Here is a 13,841-nt window from a genome sequence, read left to right as displayed (position 1 = left end):
TGTTATTTTCTCAGCACAAGGGTCCACGTCCATATCCTTGATGATTGACTCAATCACCTCAACAGCGTAGTCTTTGTGAGTAAGGAGATGACGATCAGGTCCCTAAGTGACGAGGCCTGATGTCGTCATTAGTCCCTTGTCTGCCCTGTGGCTCGACTTGGGAGGAGACGGCTTCTTAGGGAGCTTATCCTCAGGGGTGACAGACACCTTCTTGGAAGGACGGTCGTCCTTCCCATCAGCCTTCCTTTCAGGAACCCCCTTTCTGATGGTCTTAGGGGCTGACGAGGATGCCCCCTCATTCCTCTTTGCCTTCTTCTCCTCTTCTTTCCTGCGTGTAGCAGCTACCCTCACCTGCGCCCTTTGCCTGGTTGCCTCCATTTCTGCAAAGGACAAGTGATGAGCGTTAGACCAAATGACGACAAAAAGAAAACCGGCGGGAGAAAGTTAAAAAATACTTACATCGACGGGAATAGGTATTTAGTCTATGAGCTACAGGTGTTGGCTTTGGACCACCACAGTATGCATGCAACATATTGAGGGTGATCAAATCCTTACACTTCCATTGCTCAAACGGAATTTCAAGGACCCGACGAATGAAGGCCTATCGCTCGTCAGTTATGATCGGATGAACGTTGGCCGAGAAAGGAAAACGACGACATTAAAACACTTAACAAGTAAATGGAAAAGTTAAAGAAAAAACTAATGGTGCTAAACCTGAATCTTTGACAACATCCTAAGTATTGTCAAAACCATGGGGCATTGTATCCCACTCCTCTGGACGGCATACCCAATCCGTCCCCTAAATGAAGAAATATCTATCCTTCTAGTTCCTGTTAGAATCGGGCATGTCGAACACGAGCCTTAACCCTTTCTTCCGTGCAGCAAAGTGGTATATTCCTTGGGATGAGACGATGTGCTCAGGTTTGTAGTAATAAAAGAACTTGTCCAACAAAAGCTGACAGTTCCTACCACTCAGATGACCCCATAAAATCTCAGCCTCTATAAAGATCCTCCAGGCATTTGGGGCAATCTGGCTAACAGATAAACCAAGAAAATTAGCCAATTGATGGTGCGATGCCGTCAGTGGCAACCTAAGTCCCGTTGCGAACATAGCGTCATACATCCCGACATCCGCAGTCTTCCCTGAATAGCACTTCTCGAATTTCCCAAGAAGACGAATTGGAATATGGTCAAGGATTTGGTAACGATCCCTCAAATTCTTAAAAATGTTGGCTGTCATCATCGACAAGAAGTCATTAACGGTCCACATTTTGGGGAGGATAGATGGATGGGTATGCCCATTCCCAAGGCTTCCTGAACTTCCAACTTCGAGGGTTCTCTCGTCAGCATCACCCTCTTCCCAGTCATCCTCTTCTCCCTCATCACCTTCATCCTCACCCTCATCTATCTCTTCCTCACCTCCCTCCCCAACACAACTTTCCATTTCCTTGTCAAGAGAATGGGCTGACGTTTCCCTCTCTAACAACCAGGAGAGGCCCTCCTTAGGCTCATGACCTGTTTGGAAGACCTCGTCGTAACCCGCTCCCTCACGGACTGACAACTGCTCACTTGTTGCTTCTCTATACATCTATTTACCTACAAACGACGGAGGTATTCTAAGAACCTAAGTTGACGGCCTTTCTAAAAGAGGTAAACGATCAACTAGAAAAACAAAGATGAAAGATAGAATGAAATAAAGGAAAAGGTGACTACCAAGTAAAGTAGACATTTCCTTGAAAGGTGACGGTTTCAGCAAAAGAACGAAGGCAATGAAGTTAGCAAGATGACATGAGTGAAGTTCTCGAAATAACAAGCCCTCTCTCTGAAGATCAACGATGATAAAATAGGAGAAAATGAGGAAGGAACTGAGAAGATATATAGGATGAAAAGAGCACGGAAGACGAAGCGACACCCTTGTCCAGAAACGGAGCCAATCCGCTTAAGCCATGTGTCCAAGCAATTAATAAAGGCTACTCGAGGAATTACACATAAATGCCCACTCTTTTTTCGATAAACAAAATAATAAGTAGTAAAAAAGGAGAGAGCTACGAATTAAACTGATGGTCCTAATGAACTCATCAGCCTCACTTACACATTCATGACCTAACAACGATAGAATGAAAGTCGACGGTTCCACCTCAAAGTTGACGGCTGCACCTTGAAGACAACAAACATCTGAATGAGACAACAAGAATATATTGATGGGATATGAAGCTGATAGGGGGAAGCTGAAGAGGATAAGCGAACCTTTGACGAGGCTGACATGGCTTGGTCTCCACGCATAAGCATATAAGGAAATATCTTGTGCCCACGCTTAACCCTAATCAAGAGAGTCCTATAAGGAAAAGATCTCGTAAGATACACGAATTAAAGAAGATCTCTCCCACAAGAAAAGATCTTCTAAGCCAAGGAACAAATATCAACCCCATGTTATTATAAAAACCCCAAGACCTTCACGAACCAAGGTACGCATAATTCCTCATGTTCTGACACTCTAGAGTTGTGAAAGTTCTCTAACTTAACCTTCAGAGGGTTTTTGGCCAGTACCACATCGATACTCTCTCAAGGTCTTTTTTGTTTTTGTTTCGTAGGTGCTGTCTCGAGCACGTGAGGACCGTGTAATTTACTGACGATTTTCGGTGTCAGCAGTTATAATAAAAGGAAGCTTGTAATTCCAACAACTCCAATGTCTTTCTGATTTTGGCCATTGTCATAAAAACTAATCATGCAAGTCTTGCGTGATTAGTTTTTTTTTTTTTTTTTTATAGATTTACATGGGCTCTTGAGTCTTGACTGGGCTGGCCGGCTGGGATAGGGGGGCCCAAGTCTCTTTTTTTTTTTTTTTTTTTTTTTTTTGGTCGAAAATTTTAGTTACTAAAATTTTATTTTTGCCGGCTGGATCCGTCCTTGCTAGCAATAGCATTATGACCAAATCTCAAACTGTGCATTTAATTATTTTAGTTAGTGTACATATATAACACGCATGTACAAGGGGAGTGCATTCCTATTCTTGGCTTATATTAGGGGTGTCCAATGACCCGCATTAACCGACCCGCCCGCCTGAACCGAAGGTCCACGGGCAGCTCCGAATCCACTCTACGGTCGGTCACGGATTGGCAAGTAAAAAATTCGAATAGTTCAGTTCAGATTCGGGTTTCAAAATATTTCACTCGGGAAACCCGAACCGACCGAATTATTTATAATAAAAAAAAAAGATTTGACATGCCAGAACAGCCCATGCCCAGCAATGCTAGCTCGAGACTCAAAGCAAGATTTTCCTCACACCTTCCCAACATGAATATCAGCCGTTCATCTCAAATTAAAATTTAAAATTAATGGTGTTGATGAGAGTAAAACTGAGCATGATATGATCGGTTACAATGGCACAATAACCCATTTTAAATCAACAGTTATAATACAAGATGAAGAGCCAATCTAACGGTGAGAATTAAATAGGAAAGATTTGATATCTCTCACTTCCTCTCACGAGTCTCTTCACTCTTCAGTTTTCACTTCAGAGACAGAGTTCAGGTTATGGACATGGCTTCGCATTCACGCCTCCTCCTTCCCTTTTCACTCTTCCTCACCTCTTTAGTCTTCACTTCTTCAGTCTCAGACTCTCAGTTCTTTACTTGCTCTCTCAAACTCTCACAATCTCACACTCTATAAAGTCTAAACCGTTTCCCCAAATCCAAACTACTGTTTCTCCAAATCCAAATTCTAAAGAACAAACCCTAGCCACCTCCAATGCCGTTACCCAGTCCCTTCTCCACCTCCAACGCCTAGCGCCGCCGTCGTTGTCCACTCCTCTCTCCATAGCTACCGCCGGAGTCCTCACCCCGTGTACTCTTCACTAAGTCAGTAAGGTAATTTTTCTTTGTTTCTCATCTTTCTTTTTTGTTAGTCTCGTTGGTTTCATTTGTGATGGAAATCAAATGTTAAAATCAAATAAACCCAAAGATTCATACTATGAAACCCTAACTAAAAAAAACTTAGAAACCCTAACTATTTTACTTTTGTTCTTTGTTCTTTTCTTTAATCAATTTTGATCCTGTTTTAATTTTATACAGGATTGAAAGCTGACTCCAAGTATCATTATCTGCCCTCAAGTTTGAAACCCATACACCCACAGTTTTCTTCAAGGTATGGTTTTTGCTTTCCTTTGTGTTTAGTTAAAAAAAAAAAAAAATGTAGTGACTGTGGTGATTGTTTGATGTTTCTTTTTACAAAAGGGGCAGAGTAATTTAAATGATAAATAGAATGTTGAAAGGGAAACTATTGAATGTAATTCATGAGAGGTTGTTTTTAAAGTTTTAGAACATTTACCTTGCTTTGTATGAGAAGATTGTTATGATGTGATTAGTAGAATGTTGAAAGGGAAACTACTGAATTTAATTCATGAGAGTTGCATTAATGTGGCTTGCAGATGCTTTTGATTTTGCTTTTCTATTAGTTTGTAGCTTTGTATGTTCTGTATTGCCCAAATTAGACAAGGTTTATTTAACATTTTGGTCATAGCATCTTATGGAAGTTTTAGTTTACCTTGCTTTGTTTTTAACACATTTAACACCTAGAAGTTGATTATATGAGAAGATTGTTATGATGTGAACAAGGTTGATTTAACATTTTGGTTATAGCATCTTATGGAAGTTTTAGTTTACTTTGCTTTGTTTTTAACACATTTAACACAAGTTTTAGAACATTTACCTTGCTTTGTATGAGAAGATTGTTATGATGTGATTAGTATGATCATGCAATTTGTCACTGCTAAGAAGAGATCTGTGATCTTGCATGTCCCTAATTAATTTACTTCATTGAGTTATCTGTGATCTTGCTAAGAAGAGATCTGTGATCTTTCTTTCTAATAATCTCTTTTGATTATGTTTATTAAAATGTGTGGTTCCAGGATACTGGTTTTCCTTTTTGGTGTGTGTGGTTATTATCTATATATATATATATAAACCGAAACCTTTGAAACTCCCACAATTTTCCACATCATCATTTTAATTTAAAAAAATTTTAATTTTTAAAACTAAATAGTGAGAGAGTCCTAACAGGAGTCTCTTTTATATATATATATATATATATATATATATATAATAGACAAAATCCTTGAAAACCCTAAAACAATCTCCTCTGTCCGTCTCCACTAAGAGAGAAAACCCTAAACTTCAATTTCTTTGGTACGCTTAAGAGAGAAAACCCTAAGTTTCAATTTCTTTGGTACGCTTGCTATTGCTTTCTCTTATATATATATATATATATATATATATATATATATATATAATAGACAAAATCTTTGAAAACCCTAAAGCAATCTCCTCTATCCGTATCCACTAAGAGAGAAAACCCTAAATTTCAATTTCTTTGGTACGCTTGCTATTGCTTTTTCTCTTTTTTGTGAATTAGTTTTTTTTTTGCTTTTGTTTTGTATGGAGTAGTACTTTACAAAATATAGTATAACTATTATAACCTTAAGCTTTACCTTATGGAGACGTATGTACAAGTTTTCAATTCCTTTTGTATGGATATTTTCTCACAGCTATGGAGTAAAGTATATGCACTATATGTTATCTTATGTTTTCTCTTATGGTGTCATGGTTCTTTGTTTATTAATTAAAGATTATGTTGGAAGCCTATATTATTTGCACCTTCAAAGTGTTCGACAATGTTTGAACCAAATTTTTCATCAATTAGGAAGAATTGGATAAAAAAAACTTAGAAAAACTTTCCATCCTTACTGAAATTGTCTCGCAATAATGACTTTTGTTTTTGTTTTGTTTTTATAATTTGTAGGTTCTGAATGTTTTGATTTTTAATTTTATTGTCTTTTGAAAGTTTGACCATCTAAATTTTTGGGTTCAATTTTTTGCTATATTTGAAACAGTTTAGCAAATTTCAACTATTATAACTATGGATTATTCTCTTGAAGGTAACTTATCTTTCGCTTATATTTCTCTATTTGGTAGTCATATATATTTTGTTTTGTTTCAATAATTTCTAGGCAGTGCCAGTAAATTTTCTGATTTTTTTTTCCCCTTTTGAACGTTTTAACATCAGAACTTTTTAGTTATTTTTTTTCAATATCTAAATTTGGCTTATTCATCAAATTGTAACTCAAAAAAATAGGAGCAATTCACCCAATAGTATAGTTTCATAATCAATTTAAAATTTTATAAAATTATTTTAGTCTATTATAAATAAGTAAGTTCTCGTGCGTTGCACGGGTTTCCAACTAGTTTATTATTATTATTAAAGCTATTAATTATACTTGTTACTCTAGTTTGCTAATATGTATCTTTGTTTTTTAGGTCATGGAAACCAACACTAATGAACCCTTTGTTTTTTAGGTCATGATGGTGCTATTCCCACCCAAGTTGGAGATTCTGCTGCTACCCAAGCTGAAGCTGCTGCTGCTTCTGAGTTGCCCCCAGTTCCACCATGCCAAGTGAGTATGACAGCTCCTGTTAGTGGTGGTTGTAGTGGTAGGAAAAAGTCTGTTGTTTGGGGTCACTTTGAAAAAGTAAAGATAGGTGAGGGTGATACTAGTAAAACTAAGGCTATTTGTAATTATTGTCAAAAATCTTATAATGCTGATAGTAAGAGTTGTGGTACTAGTAATTTGTTAGCTTATGTGCCAATATGTCCCAAGAACCCTAATAGAGAAGATGTAGTTAAAGGGCAGAAAACATTAGCTTTTGTACCCAAAAAGGATGGAAAAGACGGATTCCACCTTGTGTCAACATCCTTTTCTGTTGAGACTTCTAGAAAGGCATTGGCCGAAATGGTTATAATTGATGAGTTGCCTTTTAGGTATGTCGAGGGGTATGGGTTTAAGAAATTTGCAAGTACCTTACAACCTAAGCTTAGATTAAAGGATATTCCATCTCGTCAAACTGTGACTAGGGATGTGATTGGCATTTATAATAGTGAGAGAGAGAAACTAAGGAAATCCTTGAAGAGTTGTAGGGTGTGTCTCACTACGGACACATGGACTTCTATTCAAAATTTAAATTATGTGTCTGACATGTCACTTTATTGATGATGCTTGGAAATTGCATAAGAGAATTTTAAATTTTTGTCAAGTTGAAGACCACAAGGGGGAGACTATAGGTAGAAAGATTGAGATGTCATTGCGTGAGTCGGGTATTGATGGGATATTCATCTTGACAGTGGATAATGCTAGCTCAAATTTAACAAAAATTAAATTTTTGCAAAGGGTGACTAAAGATTGGAATGGGGCAGTTTTAGGAAATGAGTACATGCACATGAGGTGTTGTGCCCATATCCTAAATCTCATTGTGGGGGAGGGTTTGAAAGAGATAGATGCATTTGTTACTAAGGTGCGTGAAGCTATGAGGTATGTGAAGTCCTCACCCAATAGAAGTCAAACTTTTAGGAGTTTTATGGAGAGGTTAGGTATGAAGCCCAAGAGTCTTCTTAGTCTAGATGTACCTACTAGGTGGAACTCGACCTATATCATGTTAGAAACTGCTGAAAATTTTGAGAAAGTGTTCCTTCGAATGGATTTTGAAGATGATGGTTATTCGTCGTACTTTAGGACCAAGGAAAATAGTGGTGGTTTGGGGTCTCCGTGTATGACTGATTTCCAAAATTGTAGGGCATTTGTGACTTTCTTAAGGCTGTTTTATAATGCAACAAAGAAATTTTCTGGTTCATTGTACGTTACTTCAAATGCCTTCTATGATGAGATCTTTGTTATTCAGGAGAGTATTTCCAATTTAGTTAAATCCCAAAACACTCTCTTGAAAAGCACAGCCATAAACATGCAAACTAAGTTTGAGAAGTATTGGGGGGAAGGGGAGAAAATTAATCCTCTTTTGTATGTGGCTGTGGTCTTTGATCCACAAAAAAAATTGAGGTTTTTGAAGTTTTCATTTTCTGAAATTTATGGGAATGCAATTGCAGAAGTGATGGTTGATAAGGTGAAAGATCTTTTGTTTAAGTTGTATAATTTTTACACTTCTATTCATTCACCAAATGTGCAAGATCAAAGTGGGAGTGAGAGGACAGAATTGGAAAGTGATGCTAGTGATCTATATGTGATGGTTCACTCGTGATATGAACGTTTTTTGCAAGTTGAGCAATCTGTAGGTTGTAGTAATGAGCTTGAGAGGTATTTGGCTGAAAACTGTGATTGTAGAACGGATGCGAATTTTGAGATATTGGAGTGGTGGAGGGACAATTGTAATAGGTACCAAGTGTTGTCTAAAGTTGTTAAGGATGTGATGGCTGTACCAATTTCCACTGTTGCATCTGAGTCAGCATTTAGCACTGGAGGTCGAATTGTTGATCCATTTCGAAGTGCACTATCTCCTCTCATGGTTCAAAACCTTGTATGTTCACAAAATTGGCTTCAAGCCACAGTTCCAATTTCTTATCGCCAGTCAAGGGATGATGTTGAGGCATTGGAGGAGGAGTTACTTGACTTAGGTAATATGCTTAAATTCTGAAACTTAGTCTATTAATTTTATTGAATGTCTCATGTATTCAAGCAAAATTTAATCTATTGTGTTTATTTCCTATTCTTTTCTAGTTTTAAATCAACAACCAATAGCAAGTGCAATAGCAAATACCAGCTCAAGCAAGGGTTCCACTTCAGGCAAACGACCCTTGATTAGCATTGATGATTAATCACTGACTTGGTATGATTCTTCCTTTATAGCCCCTTACTATTATAAACTTGGTTTCCTTACTAGTTGGTCTTGTACTTGGTACTAATGTATTGTTTGTTGAATATTTTTTTGTCTATTGTAGGAGGATGGTAATTTATTTTGTAAAGAAGGCAGCATTTTGGGAATATTTTGGAAGCTTTTTTGGACATATCGCTTTTCTAACTTGTAACAATACTCAACTGTCAATACTTATAGAAAAGAAATCTTAGTTCATAGGTTTTCTTTTCTATTAGTTATAGACTTATAAACTATAGAGTAGTTATTCAATGCTTTGGAAAAGCTATTTTTTGGAAATACCTATAGTATTTGATTGTTGTAATTAATTATATAGCTTGGAACATTGTATAACTAGCAAGCTTTCTGCCTTATGGGTTACTGCTCAAAAAACTTGCAGTGACTGCCACTGCCTTTGTTTACTAAGTATATATATCTGTTGGAATATTGCAGCATAGTATTATCTGTTGTAATTTATTTTATTGCTGGAAATATTATTTGTTGTGGTTTGCAAGTTTTATGGGTGTTGAGCAGTTTACTGCCTAGGTGCTTATTGTGTTGTTTAATAGATTACATATTATTTTTTGTGTTTATTTTTTGTTGTTAATGTGGAAAAGATTATGTATTGGGATTGATAGGTGCTTCTTGTTTTAGAACACAAGTGACTAAAAAATAAGAAAGATTTTTTGGTGTGTTGTGTTGATCACAGGTGATAAAAAGAATAGGCCTTATTTGGGCCTTTTTGATTTGTCTTGATTGATGGCCCAATAGGTCTAGTTTTGTTAAGCTGGAAGCCCTATTTTAAAATAAATTAAGTAAAAAGGCCCAAAAAAATTATTTTTCCATAATTTTAACTATGGCAAAAAGTCCGGCCCAATCTGAGGCCCAGACCTGTGAAATCGATGACTCCGACCCGGACAACCCGATTACCCGAAACGTCGGATCCGACCCAATATTCGGTCGAATACGGATCCCAAATTCAAGAAAACGATCCAACCGGGTCGAGTTCGGTTTGGGCCCAAAACCGACTTGGCTCGACCCGTGGACACCCTTAGCTTATATAATTGCACTTACATCTACATGTGAAAACTTTTTACAGCACCCGAGAAGATCATCCTAAAAAATCAAGCACTTCAAAAGGTTAGAAACACCAACTTTTTCACAACTATTAATATGACTTATTGCAATTACAATAACATTCTTTTTCTTTGGGTCCATCATATTTACATTACTTTTATTAAGTATCAATCAGAACAAACCCTGCTAACAACTGTACGGAAATTTTTTCATTAAAAAATATTTTATCCTTAAATATATTGTCTCTAATAACAACTAGTTTTTTGAAATCCACTACGAAAACTTTTTTTTTTTTCTTTTTTTGCTGAGTATGTGCGCGCTGTTTTACCATCTTATTTGCAATGGGGAAAATGTTAATTGTTTCCTTTATACCCAACCCAACTCTTGGGTATTCTGGGAATTTTTTTTTTTTTTTTTGAAAAGGTATTCTGGGAATTATAGATATAACATGTATGGGCTATTTAGTTGAAGCTGAAACTATCAACTGGATACAGAAATATTGAAAATCTTCCCCTAATATGTTGTTTTGGAGAATCTGATTTTAAGCATATTAGATATGACTTCGTTTTCAATAATGATTTTTTTAAAAGGTTTCCTTCACAAACTTTGGTATTGAGAATCAAATTTAGATTTGAATATATATATAGGATTATTCACATTAAACATGTCAAAAAAATATAACATTTTGTATTTCAAAACATTACTTTATCAATTTTAATTCTTCACTTTATAGTACACCTAATGTTGTTAAAGATTAATTTTATTTTTTTACTACTTCATTAAAATATTATTTATTTATTATTTATAGTTTATTTTTATTCTGCATGAGACATATCTTTCTCTCTCTTTCTGTGTGTGTGTGTCTCTTCTCCCAGCAAAAACAACCAACCCACCCCTCATGGCCACCACCAGACACCACCCCCTCAATGTCACCACCCACAACAAACCCACAACCAACCACTGAATCAATCAGCCCACACCCACTAGAGAAAGATTTCATTAGAGAGAGATCGAGAAGCAGAGGCGAGCGTAGAAGCAATCCACGGCCTCAACACCCAATAACCCACGGCCTCAACACATGGCCTCAACCCATGGCACAACCCACAACAAATTACAACAACCAACCGCCGAATCAATCAACCTACACACACAACCCAATACACCCCAATCAAGTCACACCCATATCCAGCAAAACCACCCATGGCTGCCGAAACCCACCCACAACCCAGACCCGACTCTACAACCCAGACCCGATCATCCCACACCCACAACCACAAAACCCACGAAACAACCCACAACCTTCACCACAACCCAAAACCTCCACAATCCACGACCTCCACCACAACCCACAACTTCCACAATCCATAACCTCCACCAAACCCACAACCACCATAAACCATAAACCCACATCACAAATCACAAACTCACGGTGGCAGATCGGGAGAGATGAAAGATTTGGAAGAGAGAGAAAGAAAAAATGAGACGAGATCCATCTCGGAACCAAAACGATGAGACAATACCCATCTCGGAACGACGAGGTAGAGAGAGACGAGAGAGGGAGGGAGATAGAGGCCAGTGAACCAAAGAATAAAAAAGAGAAGAAAGCTCTAGTAGAAGAAAAGAGGGAAAATAGTGTGGGAGAGAAATGATATTTTAATCGAAAGATTAATAAAATATTATTATTTTTTATAAGATTTGAGTTGAAGTAGACTGTCATTTGTTATTTTTGACATTTTACTGTAGTTAAAAAGTTAAAATTTTTAATAATAGCAACTTTGATGTGTGTGACTTTTTGAAGGGATGAGAGTTAAAAAAGAGATTCTAGCACATTTTTGATTTTTTTTTTTTTAAGAATACATTTTTGATATAAATAATCTTAAAAATAACATTAAAAAGAAAAAAAAAAAAAGTTTTGTTATACGGTAGCGTTATGATAGTGACTATTAGTGCTTTCTTTCGGATTGCTTTGACTATTCCACGTTAGTCCTTAGGCCCATCACCAACCCAGTTGACAAGTATTTCGGGAACTAGTCCTAAAACTTAGATTTTGGACATTCTAGTATTTGTCATAATCGTACAAATATTTTCCTTTATTTTTCAAAGGCATCCAAATATGTGAGAATCTTTTATCAATATGTATCTCAATATGGCTCACCTTCCTCTAACGTGATTTCATATGTTGCAGTACATTTTGGAAAAAAGCTAACCACGAGAGCATGAGCAATTGAAAGAACATCATTTTTGGTGGGTCATAATTTTCTTTACAAGCACTATTTTAAAGTCATTTTGGTTTGGATGTTTGATGGGTATATAATTGCTTTACCATGGTGAGGGAGAAAAGGGAGGAACAGAGAGAAGGGACTATGTCATATATCCTCCGAATTTTGTGTTTACGAATTTCTCTCATTCTCTGAAATTTGAATGTGTTCTTAGTCCAAAGTCAGAAGGTCTCACTAGAACTTTGCTTGTAAACAATTATCTCTATTTTTATTTATTTGAATAAAGATAATTATCTCTATTTTATTTATATCTCTATCTCGTGGGCTCAAATGATATGTGTCAAATTCTTTTTAGGGAAAATTACAACTTAATCAGCTATGGTTTGTGATGAAGTGTAAACTCGTCAGCCGTGATAGGTAGATGGAACTCCCCGTCAGCACCTGTGTATCTTCAAGAAAGGGGTCACCGGTGTGGTGCCTGCCACAACGCCTCCGATGCCAAAGTTAGAACAATAAAGTAATTCACCAAACTAGAAAGTAATAGGTATTATCTTAGAGTTTCAGTATATCTGTACCTTATGCTGCCAATGTAAGGACTTTATATATGTGATCTTGACTGCTAGCCGTTAGGGTGTTAATGCCTCTCTTTTGTAACGCCTCCAGTCCAATTATGGGGTTTTTATTAGGCTCCAACGGTCTGTTTTGCTGGTTTCGTAACTGCCCAGGTTACTTGCTGGCACCATTGAATGACTTTCCTTTCCTCGTCAGTGATGGCTTGTTCGTCGTCAGGGGTGACCTTGTTACTAGGTTGACCTCGTCAAGGTAATGTGTTCTCATCACTCCCATCAGTTGCCCCGCAGGTTCTGTGGTCGTCAGTGACGTGTCATGAGGGCCACAGAAGGTGAAAGATTTCTTTTCCTGAGTTGTTTGTGACGCCTGGGGTTTCGTTTCGAATTTAATGTATGATGGCGGCGCAGTATGGAACGTGGCCATGTGGCACGTGCTGATTGAGGGTATTAATGGCATGACCCTTGGGTTTCCCGCTACTTTTCAGTTTCCTTGGATTTTTGGTTTCAAAAACTTTTCTTTTTCCTTCACTCTGATTTTCCTTTCTTTTCCTGCTTCGAGTGTTTGTCTCTTTTGCTTGTTTCTGCGATTATTCCGATTCTGCTCCAGCGACTTTGACCTTGCTCCGGCGACGAATTTCTCCTGCCTCAACTGTTCCGCTTTTCAAGGTACGCTACTTCTTCGATTTTTCTCAGATTTTTTCTTCATGGCCTCCTTATAAATTCCTGATTTTTCCTTTGTCTTTAACTTTTGTTGTTTTTGTGTTTGATATGTGGGCATTTAGGATTAGGTATCCCTTTTCATGGTTAGTTCTTCTGAGGTTTGGGTAGCTTTCCCCTCAGTTTCTTTCTTTTTTGCTCGCTTAGGGCGGCTTTGGGTGTTTTTGGGGACTTTTTTCCTTTGATTGGGGACTATCTTTTTGAAGGTAGTGGGTTGAGTGTAGTTCTAGGGGAGCTATCTCCAATTTTAGGCCGGTCACTGGCTTGGTTTGAGGGAGAGACGAGGAGGATGTCAGAGGTGAGATCCAGTGAATTAGACACTGGGTTGTCGTCTAGCGGCGGCCCGGTCGAGGGTGATACAGCCGTTTCCACCCCTCGTCAGGTTAGGGCTTTTTACGCTCTTAACGGGGAGTGTGCGCTGGACGCTAACACAATGGCTAGGTTTAAGGATAGGTTTCAGTTCCCTGCGTAGGTCTGCGTTCGTCGGCCTGGTCCTGAGGATCATGCCTGCCACTTCTTTCCTGGTGAAGTATGCTTCTACGAGGCTGCTTTCAATTTTGGACTTAGGC

The sequence above is a fragment of the Quercus lobata genome, chromosome 3, assembly GCF_001633185.2.
Source record: "Quercus lobata isolate SW786 chromosome 3, ValleyOak3.0 Primary Assembly, whole genome shotgun sequence".
Taxonomy (NCBI): domain Eukaryota; kingdom Viridiplantae; phylum Streptophyta; class Magnoliopsida; order Fagales; family Fagaceae; genus Quercus; species Quercus lobata.
This window is presented reverse-complemented; position numbering follows the sequence as displayed.